Consider the following 21,321-nt stretch of genomic DNA (forward strand, 5'->3'; position numbering starts at 1 on the left):
TGCTGGGACTCACCGTGGTGATGGTACCCCTGATGGCGGTGGACTCTGCTATGGCCTGGCCTGTGATGTGTGGTTGGTGAGCCAAGGTGAGATAACACATCCAAATCACTGGTGTCTGCCTCATTTTGAGCTGTTTCAGCCAACGAGGGTTGATCCATGACTATGCTGGTAACACTGGAATGAGGAGATCTCAAGATGTGGGCCCAACAGTCTCCTCCCTGAATTGTCCTTCCAACCGGTGGCACTGGCGCTTCTAGGAAAGCCTGAGTCTTCTCATGGAATTCTCCCTTTATGATGTCACCAGCAGACCCCTTCTCGGGTCTAATTCCCAAATGCCTCCTTCTGGGGTGTAGTTCAGAATCAAGGATCATTGTGTCTAACCTCTTCCTTGTAAAAGGAGGAAACTGAAGTCAAGAAAAGGGAAGGGATTATTTCCCAAGGGTCAGCTGGGAAGATGGCAGAGTAGGAGGACCCTAAGCTCACTTCATCCCATGGATACAACTAGTTATTTACACATCAGTGTAAATAACCCAGAAAACCATATGAAGACTGGTAGAACAAACTCATAACTAAAGGTAGAGAAGACGCCACATCAAAGAAGGTAGGGAAGATGAAGACATGGTTTGGGAGCGGAACAGACCATAACTGTCCACAGTGGGAAGGGAGCCAGTGGTGTAGAGAAGGGTGAAAAAGAGACTCTCACATTAGGGAGCCCATGAATGGTGAGGATGAATCCCCAAGCATTTGCCTATGAAAGCAAGAGAGGCCAAATTTCCTGAGTTCTTACAACCAGCCAGACTTAGAGCCTGGAATTTTAAAAATCGGCAGTCTCTGCTCTGGGAGAGCCTGGATGGCATTAGGAAGTGGAGTCCCTGTACTTAAAGAGACAGCACAGCTCCGCAGATATAGAAGTTTGAAAAATGCCGGGGGCAGATGGGAGGAAGAGTGGTTTGCTAATCTCAGAGCATGAGCAGGAGAGACAGGAATCATGGGGAGACCCCTCCAGGAACAAAGAAACTAGCAGGTGTCATTTCCCTCTCCCCCTCCTCAGCATGAAAAACAAACCTGCAGGAACCAGTGCGGCCAACACTCACTACTTACTACTTAACTTGCTTACACCAAGCCCCACCCTTTCATGCTTTGGAAGATCTGCCCTTCCCAGCCACACTGGTCTCAATCCCACTTCTGCATGCCCCCTCCTCCAGGAGACCAGTGCAAACCCTACCAACACCTCATCTCCCTACCTGCGCATTTTGTGGGACCTCAGGTCTGGTGGCAGCAGGGACAGGTCTCATTTTGCAAGCAGACCAGGGTACACCTTGCTAAAATGTGCCCCACCCCTGCTGGGGACTAAACACTGCCCACAATAGGCAAAGAGAGCCTCTGCAGACAATGAGACTGAAGGAAAAAAGAGGCCAGGACTCAACGGCAGAGCACACACAACACACACAGGAGATACTCCCTGAATTTCCAAGCCCTGGGGACCAGGGGACACTGCACTGCAGGGCACTACAGGATGTGTTCTTCATAAGGCTCTTACTGTTAAGAGTAAGAGTAAGAGAAGTGGCTGACTTTCCTAACATACAGAAACAGACACAGAGAGCTAGACAAAATGAGGAGAGATATGTACCGAATGAAAAAGCAGGACCAAACCACAGCAAGAGACCTAAGCGAAATGGATATAAATAATATGCCTGATAGAGAATTTAAAGTAATGATCATAGGGGTGCCTGTGTGGCTCAGTCAGTTAGGTATCTGACTCTTGATCTCGGCTCAGGTTTCAATCTCAGGGTTGTGAGTTTGAGCCCCACGCTGGGCTCCACACAAAAATAAAACACACACAAAATAAGGTAATGATCATAAAGACACTGGATTTGAGAAAAGAGTGGAAAGCATCAGTGAGACCCTTAACACAAAGATTAAAAAAAAAAAAAGAACCAATAAGAGATCAAGAACATAATAAATGAAATTAAAAATACACTTGATGGAATAAATGCAGGCTAGATGAAGCAGAGGAATGAACTGATGACCTAGAAGACAGCGTAAAGGAAAGTTACCAAGCTTAGCAAAGGCAAGGAAAGAAAATTATGCAAATTGAGAATAGCCTTAGAGAATTCAGTGACTCCAGAATTTCCTTTATAGGGATCTCATAAGAAGAAGAGAGAAAAAAGGGGGTAGAAAGTTTATTTGAAGGAATAATAGCTGTCAATTTCCCTAATCTGGGGAAGGAAACAGCTATCCAGATCCAGGAGGCATCATAGAGATCCACCCCCCTCCCCGCCCAATTCAACCAAGGAGGTCCATCCCAAGGCACAAAGTAATGAAAATGGTAAAAGTAGTGATAAAGAAAAAAAATGGAAAAGACTCAAGAGAATAAGACAGTTCGTACGAGGGAAACCTCATCAGGCTATTTGGATGTTTCAACAGAAACTTTTCAGGACAGAAGAAAGTGGCATGATATCTTTAAAGTGCTGAAAGGGAAAAATCTGCAGCCAAGAATATCCAGCAAGGCTATCAATCATAATAGAAGGAGAGATAAAGAGTTTCTCAGACAAACAAAAACTAAAGGAATTCATGATCGCTAAACCAGCCCTACAAGAAATATTAAAGAGGACTTTTTGAGTGGAAAGGAAAGACCGTAAGTGAGCAAGAAAAGTAAAAACACAAACAGCAAAAATAAGTATTTCTAAAAAATTAGTCAAAGGATTCAGTAAATAAAAAGGGGGAAGGTGTAAAATATGACACCATATACCTAAAATGTGGTGGGTAGAAGAGCAAAGGATGGGTTCAAACTTAAGTGACCATCAACTTAATATGGACTGCTATATACAGAAGATGTTATATGTTGAATGATAACCACAAATCAAAACCCAGTAATAGATATGCAAAGAATACAGAGAAAGGAATCCAAGGATATCATTAAAGAAAGCCAACAAACCATGAAAGAGAGCAAGAGAAGAAAGGATCAGAGAAAATCTATAGAAACAACCATAAAACAAGTAACAAAATAGCAATAAATATGGGTCTATCAATAATTACTTTGAATATAAGTGGATTAAACACTCCAATCAAAAGACATAGGGTGACAGAGTGGATAAAAAACAAGACCCATCTATGTGCTGCCTACGAGAGACTCATTTCAGAACGAAAGACACTTGCAGATTGAAAGCAAGGGGATGGAGGAGTGCCTGGCTGGCTCAGTCAGAAGAGCATGAGACCCTTGATCTTGGAGTTGTGAGTTTGAGCCTCACTTAAAAATAAAATCTTTAGGGGTGCCTGGGTGGCTCAGTTGGTTAAACATCTGACTCTTGATCTCAGCTCAGGTCTTGAGTTCAAGCCCTGCACTGGGCCCCATGTTGGCCCTGGAACCTACTTAAAAAAAAAAAAATTAAAAAAGGCACTTGCAGGGTGCCTGGGTGGCTCAGTTGGTTAAGCGACTGCCTTCGGCTCAGGTCATGATCCTGGAGTCCCGGGATCGAGTCCTGCATCGGGCTCTCTGCTCAGCGGGGAGTCTGCTTCTCCTTCTGACCCTCCCCCCTCTGATGTGCTCTCTCTCTCTCTCAAATAAATAAATAAAATCTTTAAAAAAAAAAAAGGCACTTGCGTGGCGCAGTCAGTTAAGCATCTGACTCTTGGTTTCAGATTAGGTCCTGGTCTCCGGGTCGTGGAATCAAGCCCTGCGTCAGGCTCCATGCTCAGCCTGGTGTCTGCTTGGGATTCTCTTACTCCTCTCCTTCTGCCCCTCCACCCCTCATGTGAGCTTGCACGCGCACTCTCTCTCTCTCCAAAATAAATGAATCTTTTTTTTTTTTTAAAGAATGATGTTGGCTGTAGGACTTTTTTTTTTTAATTAAAATAAAAGAAAATCTTTAAAAAATAAAAGAACGAAAGTGAGGGGGTGGAGAAACATTTATCATGTAAATGGATATCAACAGAAAACTGGGGTAGCAATACTTATATTGGACAAAATGACTTTAAAATAAAGACTGACAAGAGACAAAGAAGGACATTATATTAAAAGGGACAATCCATGGGGCGCCTGGGTGGCTCAGTTGGTTAAGCAACTACCTTCAGCTCGGGTCATGATCCCAGGGTCCTGGGATCGAGCCCCATGTTGGGCTCCCTGCTCAGTGGAGAGCCTGCTTCTCCCTCTCCCTCTGCCTGCCTCTCTGCCTACTTGTGCTCTCTCTCTCTCTCTGTCAAATAAATAAATAAAATCTTTTGGGCGGCTGGGTGGCTCAGTGGGTTAGGTGACTGCCTTCCGCTCAGGTCATGATCCTGGAGTCCCAGGATCGAGTCCCACATGGGGCTCCCTGCTCAGCAGGGAGTCTGCTTCTCCCTCTGACCCTCTTCCCTCTCGTGCTCTCTATCTCTCATTCTCTCTCTCTCAAATAAATAAATAAATAAATCTTTAAAAAAATAAATAAATAAAATCTTTAAAAAAAAGGGACAATCCAACAAGAGGATATAACAATTGCAAATGTTTGTGCGCCCAACATGGGAGCACCTAAATACATAAAACAGTTAATAACAAACATAAAGGAAATAATAGATAGTAATACAATAATGGTAGGGGACCATAACACCACACTTATGTCGATGGGCAGATCATTCAAACAGAAAATCAACAAGGAAAGAGTGGCTTTGAATGACATGCTGGACCAGATGGACTTAATAGCCACATTCAGAACATTTCTTCCTAAAACAGCAGAATACACATTCTTTTCAAGTGCACATGGAATATTTTCCAGAATAGATCACATATTAGGCCACAAGACAAGTCTCAACAAATCCAAAAAGTTGAAGTCATATCATGCATCTTTGCTGACCACAACACTGTGAAACTAGAAATCAATGATAAGAAAAAAATCTGGAAAGATTACAAATACATGGAGGTAAAATAACATGCTACTAAACAATGAGTGTATCAACCAAGAAATCAAAAAGGAAATAAAAAATTACATGGAAGCGTGCCTGATTGGTTCAGTTGGAAGAGTATGGGACTCTTGATCTTGGAGTCATGAGTTTCAAGCCACACTTTGGGTGTAGAGATTACTAAAAAAATGAAAAAATAAAAATAAATAAATAAATAAATAAAAGAAAGAAAAAAGAAAAAAAAAGAAACTTAATAACATTACATGGAAACAAATGAAAATGAAAACACAATGGTCCAAATCTTTAGGATGTGGCAAAAGTGGCTGTAAGAGGGAAGTTTATAGCACCACAGGCCTACTTCAAGAAGCAAGAAAAATCTCAAATAAACAACCCAACCTTGTATCTAAAGGAGCTAGAAAAAGAAGAACAGACAAAACCCAAACCCAGCAAAAGGAAGGAAATAATAAATGATATTGAAACTAAGAAAACCAAAAACAATAGAACAGATCAATGAAACCAGAAACTGGTTTTTTGAAAAGATCAACAAAATTGATAAACCTCTAGCCAGACTCATCAAAGAGAGAGAGAGGACCCAAATAAACAAAATCACTAATGGAAGAGGAGAAATAGCAACCAACACTACAGAAATACAATTATAACTGAGTATTATGAAAACCTATATGCCAACAAATGGGACAACTGAGAAGAAATGGATAAACTCCTAGAAACACACAACCTCCCAAAACTGAATCAGGAAGAAATAGAAAATTGGAACAGAGCGATTACCAGCAATGAAATTGAATCAGTAATCAAATAACTCCTACCAAACAAAAGTCCAAGACCAGATGGCTTCATAGCGAATTCTACCAAACATTTAAAGAAGAGTTAATACCTATTCTTCTGAACTTATTCCAAAAAGTAAAAAAGGAAGGAAATTTTCCAAATTCACTCTATCAGGTATCACTCTGATACCAAAAGCAGATAAAGACATCACCAAAAAAAAAAAAAAAAAAAAAAACACAGGCCAATATCTCTGATGAGTACAGATGCAAATATCCTCAACACAATATTAGTGAACCAAATCCAACAATATATTTAAAAAACTATACACAACAATCAAGTGGGATTTATTCCCAGGATGCAAGGGTGATTCAATTCAATATTTGCAAAACAATCAATGTGACATGTCACATCAATAAGAGAAAGGATTAAAAACCATATGATCATTTCAGTAGATGCAGAAAAAGCATTTGACAAGCACAACGTCCACTTATGATAAGAACTTTCTGCAAAGTAGGTCTAGAGGGAACATACTTCAACATAATAAAGGCCTTATATGAAAAACCCACAGCCAACATCATACTCAATGGTGAAAAACTGAGAACTTTTCCTCTAAGGTCTGGAACAAGACAAGGATGCCCATTCTCACCATTTTTATTCAAGATAGTACTACAAGTCCTAGCCACAGCAATCAGACAACAAAAAGAAATAAAAGGTATCCAAGTTGGTAAAGGAAGAAGTAATACTCTCACTATTTGCAGATGACATGATACTACATATAGAAAACCCTAAAGACTCCACCAAAAAATTACTAGAATGGATAAATGAGTTCAGTAAAGTCACAGGTTACAAAATTAATGTACAGAAATCTGTTGCATTCCTATACACTGATAATGAAGCAGCAGAAAGTGAAATCAAGAAAACAATCCCGGGCGCCTGGGTGGCTCAGATGGTTAAGCGTCTGCCTTCGGCTCAGGTCATGATCCCAGGGTCCTGGGATCGAGTCCTGCATCGGGCTCCCTGCTCCTTGGGAGACTGCTTCTCCCTCTGCCTCTCTCTCTCTCTCTCTCTGTCTCTCATGAATAAATAAACAAAATCTTTTTTAAAAAAAGAAAACAATCCCATTTACAATTGCACTGAAAACAATAAAATATCTAGACATAAGCTTAACCAAAGAGGTGAAAGACCTGTACTCTGAAAACTATAAAATGCTGATGAAAGAAATTCAAGATGATTCAAAGAAATGGAAAGACATTCCATGCTCATGGGTTAGAAGAATACATATTGTTAAAATGTCTATACTACCCACAGCAATCTACAGATTTAATGCAATCCCTATCAAAATGTCAACAGTATTTTTCACAGAACTAGAACAAATAATCCTAAAATTTGTGTGGAACCACAAAAGACCCCAAATAGCCAAAGGAGTCTTGAGAAAGAAAAACAAAACTGAAGGTATCACACTCCACATTTCAAGTTATATTACAAAGCAGTAGTAATTAAAACTATTAAAAATATGGTACTGGCATAAAAATGGATATAGATAAATAGAATAGAATAGAAAACCCAGAAATAAACTCACAATTATATGGTCAATTAATCCTTGACCAAGGAGGAATGAGTATACAATGGGAAAAAGCCAGTCTTTTCAATGAATGGTGTTGGGAAAAGTGGACGACAACATGCAAAAGAATGAGACTGGACCACTTTCTTTCACCATACACAAAAACTAACTCAAAATGAATTAAAGATCTAAATGTGAGACCTGAAACCATAAAATCCTTGAAGAGAGCACAGTCAGTAATTTCTCTGACATCGGCCATAGCAATATTTTTCTTGATATGTCTCCTGAGGCAAGGAAAATAAATAAAAGTAAAAATAAACTATTGGGACTACATCAGAATGAAAATTTCTGCGTAGCAAAGGAAACAAACAACAAAACTAAAAAGCAACCCACTGAAGAGGAGAAGATGTTTGCAAATTACATCTGATAAAGGGTTAGTATCCATAATATATAAAGAACTGTTAAAACTCAACACCCGAAAAACAAATAATCCAATTAAAAAATGGGCAGAAGACACAAACAGACATTTCTCCAAAGAAGACATACAGATGGCCAAACAGACAGATGAAATGATGCTCAACATCACTCATCATCAGGGAAATGCAAATCAAAACCTTACACCTGTCAGAATGGCTAAAATAAAAAACATAAAAAATAACCGGTGTTGGTAAGGATGTGAAGAAAACAGAACCCTCTTGCACTGTTGGTGGGAATGCAAACTGGTGCAGCCACTGTGGAAAACAGTATGGAGGTTCCTCAAGAAATTAAAAATAGAACTAGCCTAAGACCCAGTAACCGCATGACTGGATATTTACTCACAAAATACAAAAACACTAATTCAAAGGGATATATGTCACATTGTTTATTGCACCATTATTTACAATATTTACAATAGCCAAACTGTGGAAGCAGCCCAAGTGTCCACTCATAGACGAATGGATAAAGAATATGTGGTATATATAAAATGGAATATTATATGGTATATATATATATATAATGGAATATTATATGGTATATATAATAGAATATTATTCATTCATAAAAAAGAATGAAATCTTGCCATTTGCAACAACATGGATAGAGCTAGAAAGTACAATGCCAAGTGAAATAAGTCCATCAGAGAAAGACAAATACCATACGATCTCACTCATATGTGGAATTTAAGAAAGAAAACAAAAGAGCAAAGGAAAAAAAAGAGAGAGAGAGAGAGACAAACCAAGAAACAGACTCTTTTTTTTTAAGATTTTATTTATTTATTGGAGAGAGAGAAAGCACATGAGGGGGGGAGGGTCAGAGGGAGAAGCAGACTCCCTGCTGAGCAGGGCCCCCCCCCCCAAGATGCGGGACTCAGTCCCAGGACTCCAGGATCATGACCCGCTTAACTGACTGAGCCACCCAGGCGCCCAAGAAACAGACTCTTAACTATAGAGAACAAACTGATGGTTACCGAAGGGGAGGTGGGTGGGGGATGGGTGAAATAGGTGATGGGGATTAAAGAGTACACTTAGCATGATGAAAAAAATTAAATTAAAAAAAAGTGTTGGGGGGATATGGGTTGGCCTAAGGTGACCCCGATTGGCAAAGCTGGACAAAGAAGTCCAGGGTGACATCATATGCCCCAGCAGTTGCTTTAGCCTTTTGGTGGAAAGAACTTTAAAGGGCACGTGGTCCAGTTGGAAATCCTTCCTAGATACCAGTTAGCTCTGGGTTCAAACTGCCTAGCTCAGCGTAAGTAGGTATGTGACCTTGGGCTAGTTGCTTAATATTCCTATGCCTCAGCTTCTTCTGTAAAATAGAGATAGTAACACCTATCTCATAGGATCGAAAAAGTGCAGTTACATAAGCACAGTAAGTGTTGTTATTATTACTCTCTCCATCATTAACAATGGTGGAAACCTCCCTCTTGGATTATTGTTGCAGGATTTCTCTGCCTTTGGTGCCCCGTGGTTCTTGGTCACACCGCTTTGAAGAGTGAAGAGGTAGACCAGACGAAGAGTGGTGGGCAGCAAAGCAAAGTTTATTGAGCGATAGTATAAAGCTCCTGGAGAGGGAGGGCCTGAGAAGGTTGCCCCCAGAGTTCCTAAGTTTAGGGGTTTTTATGAGCTCTTTTGCGGAACTATCTTAAGCAATCGGGGTGTGCTGAGTCGTACCAAATCAGGGCTTTGGTCATGTATCTGACTACCTATTAGGTTAATGTCTCTGTGCTGATGGTCCTTTTTTTGCTGACTCCTGGGGGCTTATGTCTTAACTGCCCCTTGCCCATGATATTGACAAATGCTTTGTGGTCAATTGTCTTATTTTAGGATATTTTGCAGAAGTCATTTCTGTAAAGGCTGCAAAGCAGAATGTTAGTGAGGTCCTGTCTAAGCTATAAATCAGGATGATAGTGCTATTTTTATTTTAGCTGACCTGACTCCATATTTTCTTGTTGGAGACCCTGGCCCTGACTACTTAACTGTCTAACTAACTCCAAACATTATTACTAGCATAAAACTAGCAGACATTATTTATTGAGGACCTACTTCATGTACTTTAAATTTAATCTTCACAATAATCCCACATGATGGATATTATTACATTTTACAGAGGAAGGTGCTATGGCTCAGAGAGTATAAGTGAGTTCCCAATGAGTAAGAACTTAAAGTCAGTACTAACTCCAAAGTCTTTCCCCTTAACCACCATGCTATCCTGTCTTTCTGCTGAAATTCACTGCAAAACTGTTCCCATGCCCCGAATTCATTCTGCCCAGTGCAGCTCTTCTGGAAGCTCAAGGTCACTCCCTTGACTACAGCTGCTTGCTGAGTGCTTGGACACAGCCAAGTGCATAGTGGCACTGGGTGCTGGGTTCCCAGTAATAAGAGACATGCCGCTGCCCTCCAGGAGCTCAGTGTCTGTTGCCAACAGCAGACAAGGAAAGAGTTTGTGGAAGGACTGCTAGTTGTACCCCAACTCCATTCTCCTCGTCTTCCTAGGTACATGGCCTCCCAATTAGATATCACATTTCCCAGTAAACTTTGCATTTAGGTGTGGCTAAAGAGGACAGAGACAATGTGAGAACCTTCCAGTCTTGGATTTAAAGTGTTGGGCATGCGAACCTCCATTTTCCCCCTTCTTATGGGCCAGAGTGTGGATATGAGAAGCAAATAGGATCAATATTCTAGGGCAGAGTTTTCAACCAGCGTTCTGCAGAACCACAGAATTGGCCTCGAGATGCTTCCAGGCCAGGGGTTCTGTATTGTGATAAAAAAGAAAAGAAAAGAAAAAGGCAGCATTATTTTTTAACTTCATGTGCCCTGTGATGCCCAGGCTTTCAGCGATGGTCAGTAACCAAGCAGCCTCAGAAACCACTAGAGGTCGTTCAGCCCCATCTGGCACTGCACAGTGGAACTGTGTTCATCCATGAGTCCTTTCCTCAGTTTTCAAGGTGAGCTCAGGAAGTCGGGTGATCATTTGTGAATACGTGTTGCCGGGACAGGAGGAGGTGAAGACTGATGACATCAGCCTGGCCCCTCTGAATGACCTTCCCCAAACTCCCCTTATGCACTGATGACTGTCTGATGGGAGCAGACAAACTTCCTGGTATGATGGAAAATCAGAGGAAATTTTCCTTCCAAGTAAATAATTTTTACATGTTGTGACTCAGCTGCTTCCCTGCTGTTTTGCTGTTGATGTAAACACTATAAAACATGAATTATGCCAGTTAGAAGTGAATGTCAGCTTGCTGTCATATTTTTGCAAGTTTCTTGTTTAGTTATTTATTATGCCCTTCTATTGTATGTCTTATTCGCATTTGTGTTTTACAAGTGTGTCTAATGGTCCAATGTGGTGATTTTTTCATTATGAGGTATGAAATGAAAGTGGGGGGGCTCAGGACCAAGGACAAATCTGGTAGGGTTAGTAGTAAAGAATTACAATTTACAAAGGCAACAATGGCTTCAGCAATATTGAAAAGAACTTAACTACAAATTACAGCCATTTGACAAGTAGATGAGCTGATTGTTATCAATTGGTATCTCAAAGCAAACCGATTAAGGCTTTTATTCTAAAGATCACATTCGGTAAAAAGGTTCAAAGAGCAAGTTATTTGGTGGCAGAACTCGCCGTCTAGACGAGAAAACCCAATAATGCTGGCAGGTGAAATTAGAGTGAGTGAAAAGGTAGCGCGTGATACCAAATGAAGAAGTAAAGAGGTTCTACTCTCAGAGCAATAAGTTGATGTATTGGTGATGTCACATGATGCTGAAAAGCTGTTTGTTTGTTAATAAACTAAAAAACAACAGATTCTTGGGGCTCCTGGGTGGCTCAGTCAGTTGAGCATCTGCCTTCGGCTCAGGTCATGATCCCAGGGTCCTGGTATGGAGCCCCAGTCAGGCTCTCTGCTCAGCAGGGAGCCTGCTTCTCCCTCTCCCTCTGCTGCTCTCCCTGCTTGCGCTCTCTCTCTGACAAATAAATAAATAAAATCTTAAAAAAAAAATAAACCAAACAGAAAACAACCAAAACCCAACAAGCAAAAACTTGATATTGTCACACACATAATACTTTCTTCACAGAGAGGTGCTAGTATCAAAAATTCTTGAAGATGAAGAAACCATGATGGGGTAAAATGGTTCACTTTATTAAACCAAGACTGGTTTACTTGAGAATGTTTTATTTTTTTTAAAGATTTTATTTATTTGAGAGAGAGAGAGACAGCGAGAGAGGGAACACAAGCAGGGGGAGTGGGAGAGGGAGAAGCAGGCTTCCCGTGGAGCAGGGAGCCCCACGCGGGGCTCGATCCCAAAACCCTGGGATCATGACCTGAGCCGAACGCAGACGCTTAACGACTGAGCCACCCAGGCGCCCCTACTTGAGAATGTTTTAAAAAACTGTGTGATAGGGCGCCTGGGTGGCTCAGTTGGTTAAGCCACCGCCTTTGGCTCAGGTCATGATCCTGGAGTCCCTGGATCGAGTCCCACGTCGGGCTCCTTGCTCAGCGGGGGGTCTTTTTCTCCCTCTGACCCTCTTCCCTCTCGTGCTCTCTCTCTCTCAAATAAATAAAATCTTTAAAAAAAAAAAAACTGTGTGATAAAATCCAGAATTCTACTTCTGTGTACGTACCAAAAGAATTGAGAGCAGGGACTTGAGCAGATACCTGTACACCCATGTCCACAGCAGCATTATTCACAACAGCCAAAGGTGGAAACAACACAAACGTGCACGGACAGCTGGGGGGATGAACAAAATGTGACATGTACATATGATGGAATGGTACTCAGCCTTAAAGAGGAAGGAACTGTGGACACCTGCTACAACGTGGATGAACCCAGGAGACGTTGAGCTAAATGAAACAAGCCAGACACAAAAGAACAGATACTGTACACTTCCACTTAAATGAGTTACCCAGAATAGGCAAATTCAGAGACAGAAGTTTGAATAGTGGTTATCAGGGGCTGTGGGGAGGGGATAATGAGGAGTTGTTGTTAAATGGGGAGAGTTTCAGTTTAGGAAGATGAAAAAGTTCCGCAGGTGAATAGTGGTGATAGTTACACAACATTGTGAGTGCGCTTGATGCCTCTAAATCATGCACTTAAAAATGGTTTAAATGGTAAATTTTGTTACGTATATTTTACCACAGTAAATTAAAAAAAAAAACCTGCAAAAACTGGGACAAAGAGCACAGAAATCTCCTGTCAAGTATAGAAATCTGGCGGCTTCACACTCTGTACAGGGTCCTTTGGGAAAGCAAGTTGGTTGGGGAAAGAGGCTGACTGAATCTACAGGACGGGTCATCTTATCTAATTTGTGAGGACTCCCCCACTGATTGCCTTCTAATAGGAATTGACATGGGACACAAATATCTTCCCATTCTGTGAGCATTTTAAGAAGCCATCCATAGACCTGTCTCTTAGACCCATCATGTGATCAAGTTCTGTGTTCTTTCTAAGTCTCTGCAAGTGGCCAGCCCATCAAATATTGCTCATGAGTTCATATACATCTGCACCTTAGTTTCTTTTTCCTTTCACGCAAAGTGGATAACATCTGCATTGCCCAACGTTCTGCCCATTGGGAGGATTTTCCTTCACCACTGCCTTTCAGGGCTACCTGTGAATGGTGGTGTCGTGCAGCAGCTGTCCACTTCTGGCTGTGGCTGGCCTACTGTGCGGAGCCTCCCGTAAAGCCGGTTTGTACTTTCTCCTCAATCTCCTTGAAGCCTTTGAGTGTAAACTGAGGGAAAGGAAGTGAAGCAGTAAGAGCAGATGGGAGTCTGAACCACTGCTCATGCGGTTTATTTGTGCCTTCTGGATCTGCCTGGGCCCAGTATCATATATACCACTTCAATTTCTTTTTTCTTTTTTAAGATTTTAAAATTATTTATTTATTTGAGAGAGAGAGAGAGAGAACACAAGCAGAGGGAGTGGCAGGCAGGAGAAGCAGACTCACTGCTGAGCCGGGAGTCCGATGCAGGGCTCGATCCCAGGATCTGGAGATCACTACCTGAGCCGAAGGTGGATGCTTAACCGACTGAGCAGACGCTTCACTGACTGAGCCACCCGGACACCTCATATACCACTTCAATTTCCAATGGGATGCAACTGTGAAGATCCAGTTTTGTGATTCTTCGGGTCAGATAACACCTGCGGAACATTTGGGTTCAATAATCACTTGGTGTTCCATAAATCAGGCATTCAATCTTTACTAAGTCCCAGTAGCAAGCCTGAGGCTGCTTTTTAGAATGTAGAATAGTCATTAGCAGAGGATAGCATGGCCCAAATTCCAAGGGTCTTAGCTGTGATGCTCCTATTGGGGCTTGCCAGAGGCTCTGCCTGGCATCTTTGGCTGACACCTAACTTGGGCACCTGGACCTACTAGGTATAATGCCCATAAAGGTAGGGTAGTTTGCCTTACAGCCTGGGCTTTTGAAGAGCCTTTTTTAGATCCAAACATAACATTGTGAGATGTACAGGTTACCTGGTAAATGAGTCAAAGCAGCTTCCCCAGATAAGATATATGTGGGCTCCAAAATCCAAAAGGCATATCAGACATTGCTCCTCTTTCTTCGTGATATATGGTGTGAGGGTCAGCAACTTGTCTCTCACTTTAGAAGAGATATCCAACATTCCCCAGATCTCTGTACCCTTACACGTTCTCCTGATGTGTCAGGTCCCTGAACTTCCACAGGGATCATCTCTGGCACACATATGTCTAAGGCACCAAGGTGTTGGCTCTTTCCTACTCACAGCACCTAGTTAGCATAATGGCATCGGTTGAGTATATCAGCATGGTGGTTCTCTGTGTTTTCAAGACTGTTAAAGTCCTTTTGGACCTCGCAGTTTGCGGGAGAATGGCATCAGCCAGGGTCAAGACAGTAAGACGCTGTTGCAACAGATACTGATACAACAAGATACTGTTATCCCTGCTATGTAAATTGAAACAGTGTAATTTCCCATACTCCTGGGAATGTAGGAAAGCATTTACTAATTCAACAGCCATAGGCCAGTTGCTGGCATTTATATTGATTTTCTGCAATCAGAATATCAAATCTAGAATTGTAGCTGTGATTGGCATTGCCACATCATTAAGTTTGCTTTTCCACTGTCAAACAGGTAAGTTGTAAGAGGATATGCCTCTCTCAAATCCCTAATGGTGGCATTAACCTCTGCACTTTCTCCAGAGTTTTGGTATTGTTTTTGGTTTATAAATTATAACTGGGAAGACAATTCCAGGGGTTTCTACTTGCTCCCCCATCTTTTTTTTTACCATAATAGCCCACAGTAGAGCAGCGGGAAACCAACGGGAGATTCTGCCAGCTACTGAGCATTAATATCACAAAAAATTCTGGAATGGGAGAAAGGACTACAGCACAAATCTGAGGGCCTTAGGAATGTGGCCTTTGATCCCTAAAGGCCTCAAGTGCTAATTGGTCTCCATGGGTAATAATCAAATTAACATCTGAAACTACAGTGAATTTTTACAGTGTCATTTTAGTGAAGCTGGAACTGTGTTTCTCAGACTTCTCTTCCCTGCATAGTCCTGACTTAGTGTGGGCCACAAGTGACATTTTGTGCAAGATTTGGAAAGTATAGAAGTGAAACAGGAGTTGTATGGAAAACATACAATCTGAGTGGAAAACCTTCCTTTTTCCACTAGGAAGGTTGGTCTGGGGGTACCAGACATAATTGTAACTCATTCACAACGACGCTTATTTGGGGACTCGCCTTGTTGGCATGGGGCAGCAGGTGGGTCTACAGCACCTCCAGCTCATGCTAGATCTTTCTTCAACTTCTGTCACTTCTGTTCTGGTGCATGTTTGGCTTCCTGACAGAGTTCCTGTTTCTCCTGTAGGTCACCTGCATCATCAAAGTTGGAGGCTTACGTGCAGAGAAGGACTGATGTGGGTTCTGGTTCATCTTGTAAGGTCTAGCTCACCCTCATAAGTGCCAGTTGGTTCTTACTTCCCCCACCTTGCAGTCATCTCAACTGCCTGCCTGCTGTCCAGCTAGGCTCCAGCACCAGATAAAAAGACAACAGTCTTCCATAATCAGCTCTTACAATTGTGTAGAGTCTTATGCCTACAACACATCTTTAGCACATATAACCACTCCTGGTAATTTTGTTTCTCTGATCAAATCCTGGCTGATACTTTAAAAGTATCACTTTTAAAAGTAACTTTTAAAGAGTAACTTCAAAAGATACACAAACTGCCATTTACTTTGTTAGAAGAAACTTAGAGTTCAGTCCATGTCTCTTGTCCCTTTGTAACCAAAGGTAAATAAATCAATGTCTCTGTAGATTCCTTATCTTCACAAAGTGCTTATGACAGGTTTTGTTTTGTTTTGCTTCTTAGCAGTACTGTGTGAACATAGAATCAAGAGCAGCTCCTCTGCTTGAGGAAAAAGGAGAAGGTAGTGTGATAGATTGAATGTAAAAATAGCCCCCTCTTATCCATAATGCCCCTTGATATTGGAACTCTGCAGCATGTATTTCCCTGCCCCTTGACTCTGGACTGGTCTTGTGACTTACTTTGGCCAATAAAACGTGGCAGAAGTGATGGAGCGTCTCTTGAAAGCCTCAAGAGAGTTTGCCTGTTTCCCCTTGCACTCCTGAACCCACACTTGGGCAATGAGAACAAGCCCAGGCTCATCTGCTAAAGATAGGAGACACCATATAGAACCCAGCTGAGTCATCTTGGGTGAGGCCATCCTGGACTAGCCGGATCCCAGCCACCATGCCAGCTGACCATGGACTGTGAGTGAACACAGTTGAGATCAAGCAAGCCCAGCCCAGATCAGCGGAACCACCCAGATGACCAATAACCTGATGAGAATAAGTCTTTTAAAGCCTTTATGTTTTGGGGTGGTTTGTTACACAGCACATTGCTAACCGATACAGGAGCATGGAAAAGGGACACATTAAAGAATGGGTAGGAACTCTCCAGGTGGATCAAAAGAGAAAAGGCGTTGTGGGTAAAGGGAAGATCATGTGCAAAGAATGGAGGTATGAATGTGCCCAGCTTTTAGGCAGCGGTGTGCTGGTAAATGTTTAATGCTATCTCTTCGTGTATCGTTCTGATGTGAATATTGTCTGTATATTTTTGTTTTTGTTAACGAGTAACAAACTGTTTCCATGAAGGACAGAGGAGTAGACATCTTAGACTTTGGGGGCCATATAGGCCGATAGGCACCACACAACTCTGCTCTTGTGCAAAAACAGCCACAGAATAATAAGTGAATGAAGGAATGTAGCTGTGTTCAATAAAACTTTGTTTACAAAATCAGGTGGTGGGCCAGATGTGGCTGGTAGTTTGTTGAATCCTGATCTAGATAATCAACAAAACAATAAATCAATTTGATTTATAGTGTTTGTTGATTTGTGGTGTAATTATTCCCACCCTGGCTGATTTCATGCTACTAATGTACCATTTGGAAAAAATGTGCAGGAAGTAGCACATCATTCTACAGGCTTTCCACCAGGCAGATAGAATAGACATAAATAACCTTAAGAGCACAGACAATAGTAAAATCTAGTAAACTAGTTGGAAAGTAACGAGTTGTCGGTATTTATTAACTTTGCTCGTAATATACGTTATTTGATGAGTCTATAGAATTTAATAATTCAATATTAATTTTTAATATAACTGTACTGTGCTCAACAACTGGCTGGCAAAATTCAGCTTTCAAGAGCCAGTAAGAGCCAGACTTGGCATACCATTGCATTCAGGGAATGGTGTGTAAAATCCAGTGTGGCTGGAACATGATGGGGGTAGAGAAGCAATGGGAGATGTAGCTGAAAAGTTGTTTTGGAGGGCGGGGATCAGACTAGGCCAGGTCTTGTGGGCTGGCAAGCGGGGGACAGTATTTCAAACAAGGGAATGATAAGATCAGGCTGCTTTAAGAAGGATCACTCTGGATACAGAGAGGAGACTGTGTTTGCCATGGGGAGTCCGAGATAAGTAGGTAAGTGAAGTATGGTCGTTGAAGTAACCATAGAGAAATTGATGGCTTGGACCAACACAGGTGTTGTAGGGAAGGAGATGTGGGTAGATGCCATCTATTCAGGAGTCAGAATCTATAGGATATGGTGACAGGTGTTGCTGGGAAAAGGGTGAGGGAGGCGTTAAGGAGACAGCAATGTTGGGCTTGAGCATCTGCTTGAATCGGTTGCCAGTCCCTGCGACTGAGTGTACTGAAGAAGCTGGTTTGAGCAAAAGGTGAGATGTCTGGTTTTGAACATAATGGGTTTGATGAGTCTGGGGATCACCCAGGAGGGGGGCTCTAGGCTGGAAACAAACTTGGGATAGAGGACCCAGGATCCTGCCTCATGTGGTTCCAGCCCATGGGAGGGCCCCCACTCCTGTCTCTGCCCTGGCTCTTGGCCACGCTGGAAGCCACATTCCCTCTGTGGGACTCAGCCTTCCCATCTGTAAGGGCGTATTAGGCTGAGTCCTGCTTCCCTGTTGCCTGAGTGTTGTGAAAATCCTATGAGATGTGCACGGGAGTGGAGAGCGGGGATGAGGAGCTGGTCCTGTTCTGTCCTCTGCCCACCAGAGGGTGCAGGGGGATCTTTTGGAGAGGAAAGGGCATGGTTAGCCGAGGCCCTCAGATTCCTGCAGCCCTTCTGGGTCAGAGGAGCTAATCTCAGGTCTCTGAGATCGAGAAAGGGGCTTCCACTCTCATCTCCCCTCATTGCCTCCCCTTCTCCCTTACTGTCCCTCAGCTGGATGCCCCCAGGGGCTGCCCCACTCCCCAGGGGCTCCTACCCTGCAGTCCCTCTTCGCTCCTCTGGCACAGCCTGAGAAGCTGCCCAATCATGTTGGCGGATCGCCAGCTTCACCTCAGGCACCCAGAGTGCGTGGGCTCCCTGCTCCTCTCTCCCACTCAAGCCTACTCTCTGGAGGCTTCCGTAAGGAGGCTCTTTAACAGAGCCTATTTGGACTCCTGAGTTTGACGGGGTGGGGCCATAGATTCCAATGACAGGGACTAGGGCTTGGGAGTCTGAGCACTCTGGGTTCTGTCCTGGCTCAGTCTCTCCCAGCCCAGTGAGCCTGGGCACCACACCTTTTTGTGCCTCAGTTTCCTCTTCTGTGAAAGGGGGATAAAGAGGAATACCTCCTTCACAGGGGTGGTGGAAGAATCAAATGAGTGAAAATACACAGGCACAGAGAAAGGCCCCCAGCCCATCATTAGTGCTCAGGAGACATCAGCTGGTGTCACTGTTCTTATCCTTGTGCCTTCACCCAGTAGCGTTTGCAACTGGAGACCCTTCCCCTGCCTGCTTCAGTGATTCCTCTTCATCTACAACAGAGGTCCCCACCTGGTGTGCTGCTGTGCCAGCCAGAAAGGGGCTGCAGATGGTGAGAGATCATGACCCCTCTGCTGTGGGGACAGCCTGGCCTCCCCTGACGGTCATCATAGCCATCCGTTCACCCCAGCGTCCCACACAGGATGATCCGAACTTCCAAGCGGGACATTCAAGGCCTTTCTTAGCTGGTGCTGATGTTTTCCCCATCTGGGTAGCCCAGCACTCCCTGGCTCCCAGAGGTCCCAGCTTTCTCACCCGCGGCGCATGCGTGGGTCTCTCTGTCTGGAGCACTCTCCTCTGTCCCAGTTCTCATCTGGGACACCCCTTCCCCAGGGAGCTTCTCCAGATGGCCCAGGAGCCACTTTGCCCATCTTTCTACAATCATAACCATCAAGGCTGCTGCTTGCCCATACAGTGCCTTTGAGCAAGGTAGAAAAAAGCACCCTTACCTCAAAATGCTTTCTTCTATCTGCTGGTAAATCCACGGAATAGATGTGCCAACCTGTAACGCCTACAACACGAAGGGTGTCTGTCCTGGAGGAGCCCTGATGAAACCACACCTGCTACTTTAGGGAACATTTCCGTGTGCCGGGCACTATGCCAAGTGCCTTATCTCAAATACTGTTCACAAAGCTCAGGACAGAAATGGTTAACTTCTGTTGTTGTTGTTGTTTTGTTTGTTTGTTTGTTTGTTTTAGGAATGGTTCATTTTCATAGGTGAGGAAAGTGAGCCTCAAAGGCTAAGACCAGGGTCATGTAACCGGTAGGTGGCAGACTCATGGTTTGAACTCCAAAGCATGGGGAGGCCAAGTAATTGCTTCCAGTAAGTCATTGTCACCCAGGTAACTGCTTCCACATCTGTCCCAGACTTTATTGTGAGCTCCTTGATGGAGCGACCGCATTCCACCCACTGCCCAGCTCTGGAAAGGAGTAGAGTGGGCACAGAGTGGACAGCACCACATGGGTGTTGGAAGAAGCCTCTTTGCAAGGCACTGGGGACCCAGAAGCTGGAACCTGTTTTCCTGTAGCTGAAGCTGCAGGTGTTTGGACCAAGGAGTCCCGGAGCCCCCCTCCCCTCCTTGCTTAGTCACTGAAGGCTAATATTTGATTTGGTGCCTACTTAGGGTCTGCCTTTGCTTCTGAAGAGAAATCCTCTCCCAGGGCCTGATGATTCCCGATGATTCCAGTTAATTCTTGAATCCAGGTTTTTCTGAGTCCAAAATTGTGCTCTCTGCTGAAGTGGGGCAAAGTTTATAAAAGAAAGCCCACCAGCTTTAGGGGCTGGGAAGGCAGGAGAGGTCTATCAAGGCAGATCTTAAAGGCAAGTCTGAGTTTTCCAGGAGAACCCAGGACAAGGCGAAGGATATTCTTGGCAAAGGTATGGGCAGAGGCTAGGGCCAGAGGAGGGCAGTGGCAGACAGACACCTGTTGGCCAGGGGGCCAGAGCATGCTTTTCTTTGGATAGATGACTTTGAGTCTAGTACAGTTCTTTACTGTGGCTTAACACCAGAAACCTAATTATGACTTTGCGCGTCTCTAATTATTGCCTTTTGCCTTTTCCAGAGCTCTACTGGTACAAAGTGGGGTGCTATAAAAATAGCCTCTTTTCAAGCCCAGAGACTGTCATCCAAACTGTCGACTAACCATTGAAATCTCAATCATCCAAACAGGTGAAGGATTGTCTCTGTGAAAAATAAAAGAGCTGATAGCAATGTCTTGGTTTCTTCACTTTACATTCTTTTGGGGGAAAGTCCCGGGAGTCTGCCTAGCCTAGGGCACGGGACCGTCTTTATTCAAATGGCAGTGGGTTGGCACTTACGGAGCACAGACTCTGAAGCTACACAGTCTGGATTCAAGTCTTAGCTGTGGGACTCCTAGTGTCACTTAATCTCTCCAAGTTTCAATTCCATCACCCCTAGATGGTGCCCATCTCGTAAAAGTGAATGTGTGTAAAGCCCTTAAACAGTGGCTGGCACACAGCAGACCATGTTAGCTATTATTTTTATTACTTGTCCAGATATGTCAACATAGCTCTGAAGAAAGTAACAGAAACAGTCCTGATTCTCTGCTGGTCTTAAGGGAGTTTCATTTGTAACTGTTGGGATGTCCTGCTGTGCTCAGGAACGCTGGGGTCAGGGAATGGTCCTCATCTGAGTCAGGATGTCTTCTCCTTGTGGGGAGGGCCGGTGGTGAAGTTGGTGACTCAGAAGGGGGAAGGGGATTTGAACACCTCCTTACCGGGTATGATCCTCCATCCAACCTCTGCTCAGCCTGAGTGGTTGTTTTCCCTCTACTCAGCTCTGGCCCTTCCTTCAATTTGTAGG

At 43.4% G+C, this 21,321-nt stretch overlaps 1 long non-coding RNA gene across 2 annotated transcripts; it reads left to right on the forward strand.

Annotated features, from left to right (window-relative positions):
- The first annotated feature begins 345 nt into the window (after nt 1-345).
- LOC113915384 lies at nt 346-20,696 on the forward strand. Of its 2 annotated transcripts, XR_003517639.1 has the most exons (4): nt 346-601; nt 10,526-10,643; nt 15,542-15,609; nt 20,561-20,696. It is a non-coding gene; the product is annotated as an uncharacterized LOC113915384 (long non-coding RNA). The 2 variants fall into 2 exon arrangements; XR_003517638.1 differs by lacking the exon at nt 10,526-10,643.
- Nucleotides 20,697-21,321: the final 625 nt, after the last annotated feature.

Source organism: Zalophus californianus, chromosome 11 (genome assembly GCF_009762305.2).
Source record: "Zalophus californianus isolate mZalCal1 chromosome 11, mZalCal1.pri.v2, whole genome shotgun sequence".
Lineage (NCBI taxonomy): Eukaryota > Metazoa > Chordata > Mammalia > Carnivora > Otariidae > Zalophus > Zalophus californianus.